We start from the raw sequence: 13,738 nt of genomic DNA, 5'->3' as shown, positions 1-13,738 counted from the left end.
ATAGTATATTAGCGTGCCATTAAATCTAATATTACCTCCTTAGATCAATATTTGGAAACATTATGACGCCAGTGGAGTATTCACCGCGCCTTGCCTGAAGGTCAAAAGTATATTTTCTGTCCACAGTAATTGTCATAAGTTTGCACTCTCTCTTGGACAATGGAACTACGGTAAAGGTCGTTAGTTCGTTTATCGCTGGAATAGTGAGGAACGAACCGGATCGAGTAATACTGTTAGGGATGTTTGAAAAGAAAATTAAATTTAGGGGAATTATTTGTTAACAAGTATAATAATTTAAAAAATGATATCATTGGAACGTAAGCTGCCTCTGTGGATCAGCGGTAGAGTGTCGGCCTCCGGATCCCAAGATAGCGGGTTCAAACCCGGCAGAGGTAGTCGGATTTTTGAAGGGCGGAAAAAAGTCCATTCGACACTCCATGTCGTACGATGACGGCATGTAAAAGATCTCTGGTGACACATTTGGTGTTTACCCGACAAAATTAATTAAATCTCAGCCATAGACGCCCAAGAGAGTTTCGGTTTACTCGGTCTGCCATCTAGTGGGGGCCTAGAGTAAAACGGAACGTCGAAATTGACGAGCAGACAGCCAGATGGCGTCAAATTGAAATGTCTGCACCCGGTAGCTGAGGCCATACGATTATTATTATTATTATTATTATTATTATTATTGGAACGTACTCCGGCCGCAATGCTCGCTTAAAATAATAAAATAAAACCATAAACCAGGTATAAACATAAGTTAAAACAAGATACAAAATGTTAATAATGATATAATTAAATAATTACAAGTAGTGTTACATAATAATAACAACACAATTGCAAAGATGTGTTCATATAACTAAAACGATTCCAATACTTTAAAACCAAGATTCGCAGTGCACATAACGGTACAATGACTTGAAGCATTAACTCACAAATTTTCTTTCAGTAATTTAAAATGTTTCGTAAATTTCTCCATGCATCTAGTGGTCAGGAAAAGTACACCGATTGCACACTTTGAATAACTACAGTATAATCTATCATGAGCCACAAGCGGGAATCAACCATGACCATATCAATACGAAGTCTCTTTTGAAAATAACATTGCTGTGATCCAAGAACTATAAGGAACAAAATAATATCCTTAAATTATAGGTTGTCTGCATAACAACATGAGATATAGCTTTAAAAAGTACACAGGAGGAATTATTGAAAAATATTCTTTCTACAAGTAACATTCCACACAAGCAATATATTTCAAACAGTCGAACAATCACTTCACGAACATTCTTGAGCAAGATATGGAGACAACGGAAAGAAGAAATCGGCACTGCCAAACTAACGATTGATTACCAACCGATGCAACAAAAAATGCCCCAGATGGGAATCATGACAGTTAATGGGTTATATTACCTGAGCATCGTATTTACAACATCATCACATAGAAATATATACAGAATTACCAGGGGATTTAAGTCTTTCCTTGAAGCGTCTGACATTTTTGATAATAGGCTTCCAGAATGCTTTTAGTAATGTATCCCTATGAACAATTTCCTAATTGTTTTCTACTATCTTTCTTTTATCATACAGTGTGGTTTTGTCTAACTCCTTGGCCCAATGGTCAGCGTAAAACGCCTTCCGTTCAGCTATTTCATATCACTCGACAGCAAGGAAGATATCGATAACAACACTGAAATTAACAAGACCTTTGGTATGATTATCTCAGTAATGAAACCGTGCTTAGTCTAAAGAAGCACAAAAACATTTAGAGATTATTACCCAGACCAGTTCTATTGTACGGCAATGAAGCTAGGACTATCAGGAAGAGAGATGAAACCTGAATCATAGCTCCTGAGATAAGATTCATGAGACGTATGAAAAGATACATAAGGTGAAACCACGCGACAAGCGAGGAAATACAGGAAGTCGTTCGGGATTTCTAGTAACGAGTTTGAAGGCGACTGGCGGTGCTGTTATCAACTTGAGCACGTTCGAACGGGGAGTGATGATTCACGCCCTTTTCAATGCTAAATATAGCTATTCTTCAGTCCAAGAAATGCGCAAGAACCGTGATTTCGTGATATCCAAGAGCGAGATCAGCGCTGTGTTGAGTGAAAAAGGCAAAGACCGACTGGGCTTAATTCCAGAGGTGAAGAAACAGACAAATCCACGACCATCCAGCAGACGTACACCGGAAGTGGTGAGGAAGGCCCTTGTTTCGGGTGATAACCCTATCCCCCAAAGGACTGTCGCACGTAAATCGGGAGCGTCTGTTTCAACAGTTAACAGGACCTACAATTATAAAAGTGGCATAAGCGCCGAGTTCAAAAGCTGTTGCCTCGTCACATTTCGGAACGTCGTACTAAAGCAAGAAAGCTGCACGGGGGGCTATTTGGCAGGGGAAAGATGGAAAAACGTAGTGACATTAGACGAAGCATATATTTACTTTAGTTGCTGTAACGGACCCCGCTCGATTTACTATCGCACTAGAGAGAGAAATAAAGAAAAATCAAACATTGTATAAGGAATTCCAGAAAGGTTTTCCAAGGTGTTTCATGTTCATCGTTGGATATGCTACAGTGGCAAGTTAATCATGCGCCGTGTAGCTAATAATATGACGGTTACCTCTACAAACTATCAGCAAGAGGTTTTAACACCAATTTAGAGCACATATATCCCAGACCTCAGTGGGAGGGCGGAAAGTTAGATATGGGTACATCAAGATAAATCATCCAGCCACACATCTAGTTCGACTCGTCTGCTCTTAGAGACAATGGAGATGGAAACTGGAATCCGTGCAATTCTTCTTACTGACATTCCGGTGAAGGCACCTGATGGGTCACCCCATGAACTTCTGTGCATTTGGACTCTTATAAAGTGCTTAAGAAAATAGGCGTCCACGCACTATCAGTGGCCTCTTCCATCAGAAGGAGTGGGACAAGATAGACAGGTTAGCTCTGTGAACAAGTCTGCTGCAATGGAAATTACGTTGTAGGACTATAGCTAGCAATGCTGGCTTTCCAACTGAGCGCGCTCGTTGATGGAGACATGGCTTTCCGTAAGCTAATTACACTTCACATATCGCCCCCAGAGATCCCGAGCGACCTTCTGTATTGAATGAACTGAAGGCAGAAATATCTGAGGAAATACCAGGAGAAACACGATGATGTGTGAAGAGAATGGCTAAGGAAAGTATCCTAAAGCTTACGGTACCAGCGCAAAAGAAATCGCTAAGAGATGCCTCGAGACTGTAACAGGCCATCTGGCATAATGCCGGCTTGTATTGTCACTTCCTAACTGTTTGACTTACTTTACAAACATATATATAAAACTCTGCATTTAATTGAAAAATCTGAATATCTGCGTTTAACATGAAAATTATGAAAATTAATATTCATTAAATAAAATACACACTCGTCGAACCTTGTACTCACACTTACTTGCTACCTGCTTACTTACACATACGTTATTTGAAGGGCGCCAGCTGTCACTCAGTACAGCAATAATAGAATGAGACTCTTGACCATATCTAGGGTGTGGGGTAATAAGCTTACTTTTGACAACATACCATATAAGTTCTGGGAAAAGGAGATTGGCGTTCGGTTTCCTCATTAATTTTGAGGTTAAGATATTTTACTGTCATTGAAATAAAACTATGAATTCGTTTGATAGAACAAAATATATTCTTTAAATAATATATAAAAAATAGTGAGTCTTGTTGCGATAAAACAGATGGGAATATGAAATTATGACATTGTAACTGAAAGAAACTAGGCATGAATTTGAATTCTTCTTGACCGAACATTTAACAATTTATACGAAATATTTCCCTCACTGATTCACTTGACTGTACCTTTAACACTTTGAGTGTAATTACGACGTAATCCATTGCTCTGGTGTTTACTGTAGATGTGTCACGCCTAACGTGGTGATACATCCTTGAGACTGCTTCTTCTCCATATCATCTGACTTCTTTGTAAGTCAATATGGTATGACCTCTTGGTAGGTCCAGGGTTGCCCTCTCTGACTCCTTGGTAAGCCTTGCGTCCGCGTCTTCCACTAAGTGACGGACCAACCATTTGGTCTCACTCTCTCAATGACCAATAATGGCTCACTGAGTCTTCACACTGGTTGGCTGACCACCTAAGGCCTCTTGATCTAGTAGACTACTTCACTGTACTGCATCCGTATAAGTAATGACTGACGCTACAATGTGCATCCACCTTATATAGACGTTGGTTGACACAACTACGTAATCTCCAGAAATAACAATGACATACTCCCACCTACGCGACAGATATTACAAACAGTGGTGAAATAGCCCTCGGGCGGTCGACTCCGTGAGCGCATTTCTAAATAAATACGATGACATAGCCATGGCTTGGCGATGACTTGGCAGAATCTCCACTAATCCTGCACAATGTCCCATCATCACATCTAATCTCTGATATATACAACAATACTCACTGTACAGGTATTGAGTGTTATACTACACATACGTATACATGTATACATCTAAGTGCAATCTTGCAAGCAACAGGCAATTGCAAAATTGAATAAAACGGATAATTACAATAATAGTACAATATCACAGATAACATAATAATAATACTGACATAATAATAATAATGATAATAATAATAATAATAATAATAAAACACAGATAAAATCATGGAATAATAAAAATACAGATATCATCTTGTAACGGGATTTGAACCGTTACAGTATGATGATGACGATGAAAATATTATTTAAATATTTTAATTTGAAAATGTTACAACAGAAAATGGAGATATTTTGGTTAAAAAATTGCTGAGATTATTTACAGAGGCTTTTGAATGAGTAGTGAAATCTTGACAATCTATAACTTAATTAAAATGTATACAGATTATTTTCAACAAAGTAAATACTACGACGGTATTAATATATAATGTGAATATATTAAACATGGTTAAACAACTGTGCGGAATAAAGTCACATTTATGCCATGTATATTGAATGCTGTGTTTGCGAGATACTACATTTATCAGAGCGTTATACATGTTTCATTCGACATCATATTTACATCGAGCAATAACACGGTACTGTAGTGTAAATCTCACACGCTATCCCGTCTGGAATTTAAGCGACTGATTCACAGATTACTCAATTTTATAAATATAACAGTAGATGTAAAGTGAGGAAGCTTCATAGTATATGACATGGTATCGTGAGCGCATGAAATTCCTCAGTTCTGGGTAGACTGCGACCACACCTATATTCAGTTAATTATCTCCCCTTTGACGTTATAATTTCCTAGAACGCAGAACCAGAAATAGCCTAACATATCTGACTAATTGCAGTTCAAACACACATACTGAAACCTCTCTTATTTTCATATATCTAGATCTTTACCTTCCTGTCATTAAATGTTCCCGCCTAACACACGATCATATTACACAAGGTTAATCTATTCTACCCAAGCACTCTATCTAGAATTCACAGACGAGGGAGTGGCGTTTCCTTGAAAGATAAAAATTCATTACCGTCCACTCAAGAGGAATTCAGGTATGTTGAACACAAAATTGTTAACTAGAGTAGAAAACCGCTATGACGCGTTTGTTGAAGAACATACTTGCCCGCACGTTATAGTTCAACCACCGTACATCGGAATATGACCTGTACAGTGACAAATGAAAGTGGGGAGGGGATGCAAGGACAAGAGAGGTTGCTACAACATTCTACCCGCGTGATAAACTTGCCTTTTACTCCCCATTCTTCACACGATCATTTTGACATTTTCACTCACAGACTATGGTTTTTTTCAGCGACATCATGCACACCCAGCGAACTCGGAATTCAACACTATGCGCAACTAAACTTCTGCCTGTTTGTACCGTTGCCTACACTTATTGACGGAAAGAGAGACGTAGTAAGGGCTTTGCAGGCTGGTTATAAGAATATCGCCGCTTGCCTGGACAAGGATTCATAGAAAAGCACAAGCTGCAAATAGCTCAGGAATTTGTTTCCGGTTACTTCTGTGATATCCAAGGAACACAGTCCTACATCCCATAAGACCAAGGCTAAATTATTTATTGTAATGTATTGTTTTCTGATTTCTGTGTCTTTCAAAGGATGAAATAATTGCTTAGTTAGAACGTAAGCGTGATCGTCGTAGTGAAATGAATGTACACCAAATAGTTAAACAAGATGTTTTACCGACCACCGTTGATCAGGACGTTGATACTCTGTCTGGAACTACTGAATGCAGAGTAGGAATCGGGGTAAAGTGAGTTCTAACAGTATGTTAGCAATCCTGGAAATTGTATTTCGTCGTTTTTCATTATTAAGCTGACTAATTCACTGACGTTCGGATATAAAATTTCAATAATAAATTTATGGGTAATGTTAAATGTTATTACCCATAAATACAAAAGTGTTAGCAGCTTCTTAATGAATGCCAAGAAGATGATTATTATTTAACAAAGATGAAACAAAGAAGATACTGTACATAGCAAATAGGAAATTCCACACACACTCTCCGCAGTGACATCGGCCATGTGTTTTCGAGGGAAGGTGATCTGTCAACCTGATCTGGTAGTCCGTGAGGAAGGTGCACAAACTTTGCTGTCAGCTGTTGTCTGCTGGATCTCACAGTGTTTGATGGGGAACGTGATGGAATAAGCAGAGTGGTTCAATGTGATGTGTCTCCCACGTTGTCTTTCAGAATGAAGGAAGGTTTCAATCGATCGATGCTAATTGTTTGTTTTCCTGATGACATCTCCACTTCGAAGTGCTTGTCACTGTGAGATAGAGCTGGATATGGCCCGTCATATGTTGGCTAAAGGGGTGTTCTAACAGCATCATGTCGAACGAAAACGTACTTGCTTGTCATCAGAACTGGATGAATCTTCTTCTGGTCATGATGATCAATGGGAACTGGCTTTAGGCTGCTCATCTGTTCTTTCAATTTGGAAACGAAGGCTGGGATGTCAGTTACTAACATTTGTTAATTGATAAATGCTCCTGGTAACCTGAGTGCTGAACTGTAAGTCATTTCCGCTGGTGTAGTGCCAACTTGTATAATGACGTACGAGCGAAGGCCTAATAAGACTAGAGGAAACTTCAAAACCCAGTCGGCATACATCTATGTTTTAAAGCAGACTTCAATTGAGGGTGCCACCGTTCAATTCTTCCATTTGCCGTTGGATGATATGCCGCAGTTTTGATGTGGACGATGGACAGTGCGCTAGTGAGACATTTGAATAGCTGACATTCAAATTGCCTTTCATGGTCCGTAATTATGGTTTGAGGCACGCCGAAATGCGAAATCCACGTTGACAATATAGCAATTGAAACTGTTTCGGCTGTGATGTCAGGGAGTGGCACTGCTTCCGGCCATCGTGAGAAAGTATCAATAATTGTTGGCAAGTAGTGATATCCTTGCGATGGAGATCAGGGTCCAACAATGTCAACATTAATATGACTGAACCTTGTTGTAATTAAAGGATACCGTCCTACTGCACTGTTGGTGTGCCTCCAGACTTTACATCGTTGGCAAGGTATACATGCTGATGTCCAAGTCTTCAGGTGCTTGTTTAGTTATGGTCAAATGAAGTGCTTTCTAACTAAATTGATGGTAGCTTGATCGTGCATCGAATTTAAAATTGCTTGTCGGAGGTGTTGAGGTACATATGGGCGAACTCTATATTCTGACATGTCGCAAACAAGTTCATTTCCATTTGGTAACGTTATTGTTTGAAGTGCAAGTGACGTAGAATTCTTAAGGTGTGTAAGCTCTTCATCACATTGTTGGCTCTCTGCGATATGTTCCTTGGTGATGGCTGGAGGTATAGTGATTTCGTTAACAAGTGTCATCTGCGATGTTTTCCTTTCCAGTATATAACGTATGTCCGTGGTGAACTGACGAATAAAACTAATGTGGCGGATTTGACGTGGAGAATCCTTGTCTGAACGTTGCTTGAACATGAAGGTGAGTGGCTTGTGGACGGTATAAATCAGAAAATCACGTTCTTTGAGCATGTACTGAAAGTGCGTTAGAGTACAGTAGGCAGCGAGGAGTTCCCTATCACAGGTTGAGTAGTTTTACTCTGTGTTTGTCAGTTTCCTGGAGCAAAATGCTAATGGTTGCAAATTATTGTTTTTGATTTGCTGTAGAGCTGGACCGATGGCAAAATCTGAAGCGTCAATCATCAAAAGTAGTGGTACATTTGAAGTTGGATGCGTCAGAAGTTTTGAGTCTGGAAAGCTGGTTTTTAGGACATTAAAGACATGTCGAAGATTTTCTGTCCAAACAATTTTCCTGTTATCGTTCTTCTTAGCTCCATGGATAAGGTTCAAAATCTCTGCTTGTTTGTTGGCTGAGTCTGGGAGTGCTCTTCGCTACAAATTAACCTGCATACCGGCTGAAGTTACATCAGGCCGTAACACAGAAAAAACAAGGCGGGCATCGGTGGGCAATATTAGAGTTTGAGGACTAGGTTATGCGTGCTTTATTCCTAGTTAATTAAAGGAAACGTCACAAGTCGAACGTCATGAAGTGCAAGTAACTAACTCAAAATATGAATAATTATACACCAAAAGTAGCGTTATCGCGTAATTCTACTGTAAATCCAATTTTAATTTCAGTGGGAGAATTACTTTATTAACGCCAGGTTGAAACAGACTCACCATATAATATTTTCAGATATACAACTCCGGACGGCAAATAAGATAAATAGGTGTCAAGAAATAGCATTATTAACCTTACATCAAATACCATGCAACCACACAAGTACCAACATCCCATTATGTAAGAAAAACATGTAAAGAAATACATTTCCCGTAAAAAGTCAATAATAATAATAATAATAATAATAATAATAATAATAATAATAATAATAATAATAATAATAATAATAATAATAATAATAATAATAATAATAATAACAACAATTAATACAGAAAAGTAGAGATTACTTAATCGAAATATTTACCTTAGTACTGGATAATGCATCTACTTGCTGCTTAGTTTCATCTGTTTGCGTATCTGCAGTTTCAGTTCATTAGGATCATCAACTTTCCTTTTCGATTTTCGGCTTGCTAGTTTCCTGGCCATGTTTCTAGAAGCACTGTTTCCTTCTAAGACTTGAATACAATCCTTTATAGAATTGTTAGAGAGAATTTTGATGCATTTCTTAATAATATATTTTAATGGGGTACCACATTTGCAGACATCATCCCAGTTACAAATTATGCATTCACTTAGCTGCATGCCTAAGGTTGACAATCCATACTGCTGACTGTCTAAGTTTAAAAACTCCGGTTCATAACCTTCACTAATCAGAACCTGGAACAGTCTGAACAGATCAGTACACAGAAATACAAGAATGGGTAAGGAGCGCTTCAGTCCACCACGGTTTACCAGAGAAAAGTAGGAATATAAATCTGTATCACAAAGTTCTTCTTCTGACTGCAGCGCTTGCAAACAATCAAAACAGTTATTACCTAACCTTTCTGTAACTATTAAAAGTAACGTAGCTTGCAATACAAACAAAAACGTTGCTTGTCTCCGGGGTAATTGCAATACTGTCCAAATCTCCTAGGGCTGTTTCCAAAGTTTCTAAGCTTTCAATGTTGTTTTCTAACTTTGCAACTTTATTAATGGCCAATGAGAAATATTTCAAATAATACTCTCCATGTTGTACAGACTTAAGTTTCAGTATACTCAGTACTTTAAGTTTCCCCTCAGATTCTAAACTCTGCTCTACTGATACATTGTAGGTACATCCACTTAGCTGTCTGTAGGAACAAAACATTCCGTCCTATCCATCATATTGCATTTTGGCAGTATGCATGTATGTATGTATGTATGTATGTATGTATGTATGTATGTATGTATGTATGTATGTACTGTACCCGAAAAAGTGTTTATATCTTTGAGGCGCTTGATATTAAATTAATGAGCATAGATTCTATCTAGGGAGTGGTTTTATCATTGGAGTTGGTACAGAGAGGGGTATAGTTATCAATCTTAAATATTTTTTTGATAATCTGAATTTATTGATTATTGAAAGCAAGTTGATATCACCTTCGTACAGCAGCATAGAAGTGTTGTGGCTGGTTAGCAACTCCGAGTCCTGAGATGGCGCCGGATACGGCCTGCTTGGATGAGAAGTTCTAGAATTTCTCGAAGTTCTGGAATGTCTCGAAGTTCTGGAATGTCTCGAAGTTCTGGAATGTCCCAAAGTTCTGGATGCACATGTTCAGAGTTCGATCTGAGATGTGATTCATATGTGAGTTTTCTGGACGGCACTCCACACATTCATGGCACTGCTTAAACAGATACAACCTTTCAATGATTGTTACTACACTTTTAACATTGAATCGAAAACGTCCTGCAATAATCACTGGAGAACAAGATGATTTTGAAAAGCTTACAGTAAATCAGAATGTTCTGTAGGATTACAGTACCACAGTTCTTAACGCATAGTTTCTGAAGATTTAGAACCCATTGGTACATTGGGAAGGAACTGAATAAATGAAATAACACTCTGAAACTGTTCCGTCAATAGGCAAAGCGAATAATGATATTTGAAAAAAGTCTAATTTCGTAAATTATGGATTCACTCAAAATGTTGGAAAGTTCTGTGCTATCTGGGAACGTGACATGCGTATTCTGAGTTATCACAGTCTTTCATGACGATAAGAATCTAAACACAAGTCCCGATGCAGCACTTGGAAAGTATTGAATATTTTTGCAATTAAAGGTTATGTTTCAAAATTCTTCACAGAACGTAAATTCGAGGGGCACTTAGAAAAAAACGTCATATCGTTCACACGAAAGTTCATGTTGGTAGGGCACAAGTTCAACCTACACGTTCGGAAAATTTCTATGTTCACGAAAATATGAGTTCGAATAATTTCGAAACATAAGTTCCAACGTGGTACACAACACTCATGAAAATTCTAAGTTCTTTCAATCATCGTCGGATAGCCAAGTCCCAACGCGGCACTTCAAGAACATAACAGAGTCCCTACGTGGCACTTTAAGAAAATAACAAAGTCCAATGTGACATCGAAGAATATGACAAAGTCCCTATGTCACTTTAAGAAAATAACAAAGTCCAATGTGACACTCGAAGAATATGGCAAAGTCCCAACACGACACCTTGAAAAAATAACGAAGTTCCAACACTTGGATTTCGAAGACATTTCAACTATAAGTTCGGTACACACAATGCTCCTCCCGTCACCCGTGTCGCAGAGACGGTGGAGCGACAGATACTGAACTCGTAGGTCGGGTGGTCCTTTTATACCCGTTCGCATGGAAGTGTCTAGAACCCGGGTATTATCTACCCTTATATCTCCTAAAGTATTGGGTGGATTTCCCTGAAATCTTGACAGATTGCGTCCATAGTAATGGTTTTTATGGTGGCAGTGTCGAAGTAGCGATAGTTTAGCGCAAAACAGACTTTTGCAGGTAAGCTAGGACATTACCATATATGGTCACGTATAGCGTGCTCAAGGAGGTCACGTCACTTGCTGCGTACGTCATTGAGTTCGGCGGGTTGCATACCTTCCACCTCGCGCGAAGTTCAATATACATACTTCGGACTTCTCTCGTAGCGGCGTTCCCGGTACATGTCCCCTCCTCTCAGGGTAAAGAAAATTCGATAATGATTTTCTTTATGCTTCCTTCTCGAAGTATGTTTTTAAGCTGGAAGCATTATATATGCCTCCGGTGGTTCCATCTAGTTTATCCAGTCTGTACGCGGCATTGGTGAGGTTTTCTCCAATTTTATAAGGTCCTATAAACAATGGGCAAAACTTTGCATATACTCTTCTTTCGGGATGCGATACCGCTCGTTTGCGAATGAGTACAAGATCGCCGACCTGCAATGGTTGTCTAAAAGCACGACGTCGTTGTCTTCTCTCCCTAAGCTGTGCTGCATGTCTTAGCTTGCCTAAGGCATTTCCTATCCTAGTTTGTTGGTTAATGTCCACCTCAGGGAGAGCGTGTAACCATTAGCCCCATGGACGGTCAGGTGTTATGCCTCTATGAAGTCTCAGTGGAATGTCCTGAGTTGATTTGTGTGTCGTAGAGTTTAAGATTTCCTGCATGATTGGAAGTACCTCTATCCATTTCCAATGTTGGGATCCACAGTAGATTCGACAGAACTTCGCGATTTCTCGCATTACCCTCTCGGCAGGGTTGGCCTCGGGGTGTCGTAACGAATTCATGATATGTCGTATTTGCATGTCTTCCAATGCTACTCGAAACTCGTCAGATGTAAACTGGGTCCCGTGGTCAGTCAAGAGGAACTCAGGCTTCCCGACCTCTGGTATAATATTTCTCTTGAGTCGCCTTAGGATATTAGCAGTGGTGGATGTTTGTATAGGCAAAAGCATCGTGTGTTTTGAGAATACATCAACTACCACAACGATGTGCCTATTGCCTCGAGTTGCCTTGGGCAAAGGGCCGTAGATGTCTAAAGCTAACACCTTTCGCGGTTGCTCTGGGATGATTGGTCTAGGAATCTCTCGTAGTCGTCGGTTGTTAGGCTTAATCCTCTGACATAGCCTTACCTTTATATTCTTTAAATACATGTAGTCCAAAATAACAGAAGGGCTTAATGATTTACTTTCTTATTTATTATATAATGTATGTCTTAACCTTACTGGATTTGGTATCTGTATTTTTTTTATGTTTCATGTTTAGTTTAATACTTTAATATTATAAACATGTAGTTACTGTGATCATAAATCTGTATTGTATTATAAGAAGACGCTACATAAAGGGGCTTTTCAGCCTCAGTGGCATGTAAATCATGATCAATAAATTCAATTCAATTCAATTCAAATTCAATAGATCGCAAGTTTTGATGATCTCGCGGACATCCCGTCTCATATATTCCCAAGTGAATTTCTCCTCAATAATGCTGGTGACTTTATCTGTGCCAGCATGTCCTGTAATAGAATGGCAGTGCCAAATTATTGCAGAGCGGAATTTAGGTGGGGCATAGATCCTACTCTTAGTTTTTGCCCGATCTACATATTTGCATATGAGTCCACCATAGTAGAAATTCCTTAGAAATTCCTCATCGTCATCATTCATTACTTCAATGGGCTGGACCGTTATTTCTTCCATGGGATTTCGACTTAAGGAGTCCGCAAGTGTGTTCTTTCTTCCAGGCCGGTGTACAACAGTAAAATTAAACTGCTGAATGAACAGCACCCACCTGGTCACTCTCTCACTGGCAAGGTCTGATGACATTATAAACGTGAGTGCATTATGGTCGGTGTAAACTGTAACTGGGTATCCGAAAACAATCTTTTGCCAGTACTGTAACGAATAAACAATTGCTAATGCCTCCAATTCTGTCACGGTGTATGCCTTCTCATGAGGCTTGAGTTTTCTACTCATGAAATAAATGAATAATCTGGAGTTGGGATTAGCTGGGTCAACTTGATACAGTACTGCCCCAATCCCAATCGTACTAGCATCACATTCGATGTTGAACGACCATTCAAAGATCGGATATGACAATTTAACACAATTGCTAAGTATTTCCTTGGTGGCTAAGAATGATTGTTCGCAATCCTCTGTCCACTTCCATCGATTATTCTTTCGCAATAACTGTTGCAACGCAGCTACCGTTTCTGTATACTTTGGGCAATGCTGGGAAAAGAACTGACAAAGCCCTAAAAATTGTCGGACCTGTTTAATCCGAATCGGCTTTGGAAAGTTCAAAATACA

Source organism: Anabrus simplex, chromosome 1 (assembly GCF_040414725.1).
Source record: "Anabrus simplex isolate iqAnaSimp1 chromosome 1, ASM4041472v1, whole genome shotgun sequence".
In the NCBI taxonomy this organism is placed as follows: Eukaryota; Metazoa; Arthropoda; class Insecta; order Orthoptera; family Tettigoniidae; genus Anabrus; species Anabrus simplex.
This window is presented reverse-complemented; position numbering follows the sequence as displayed.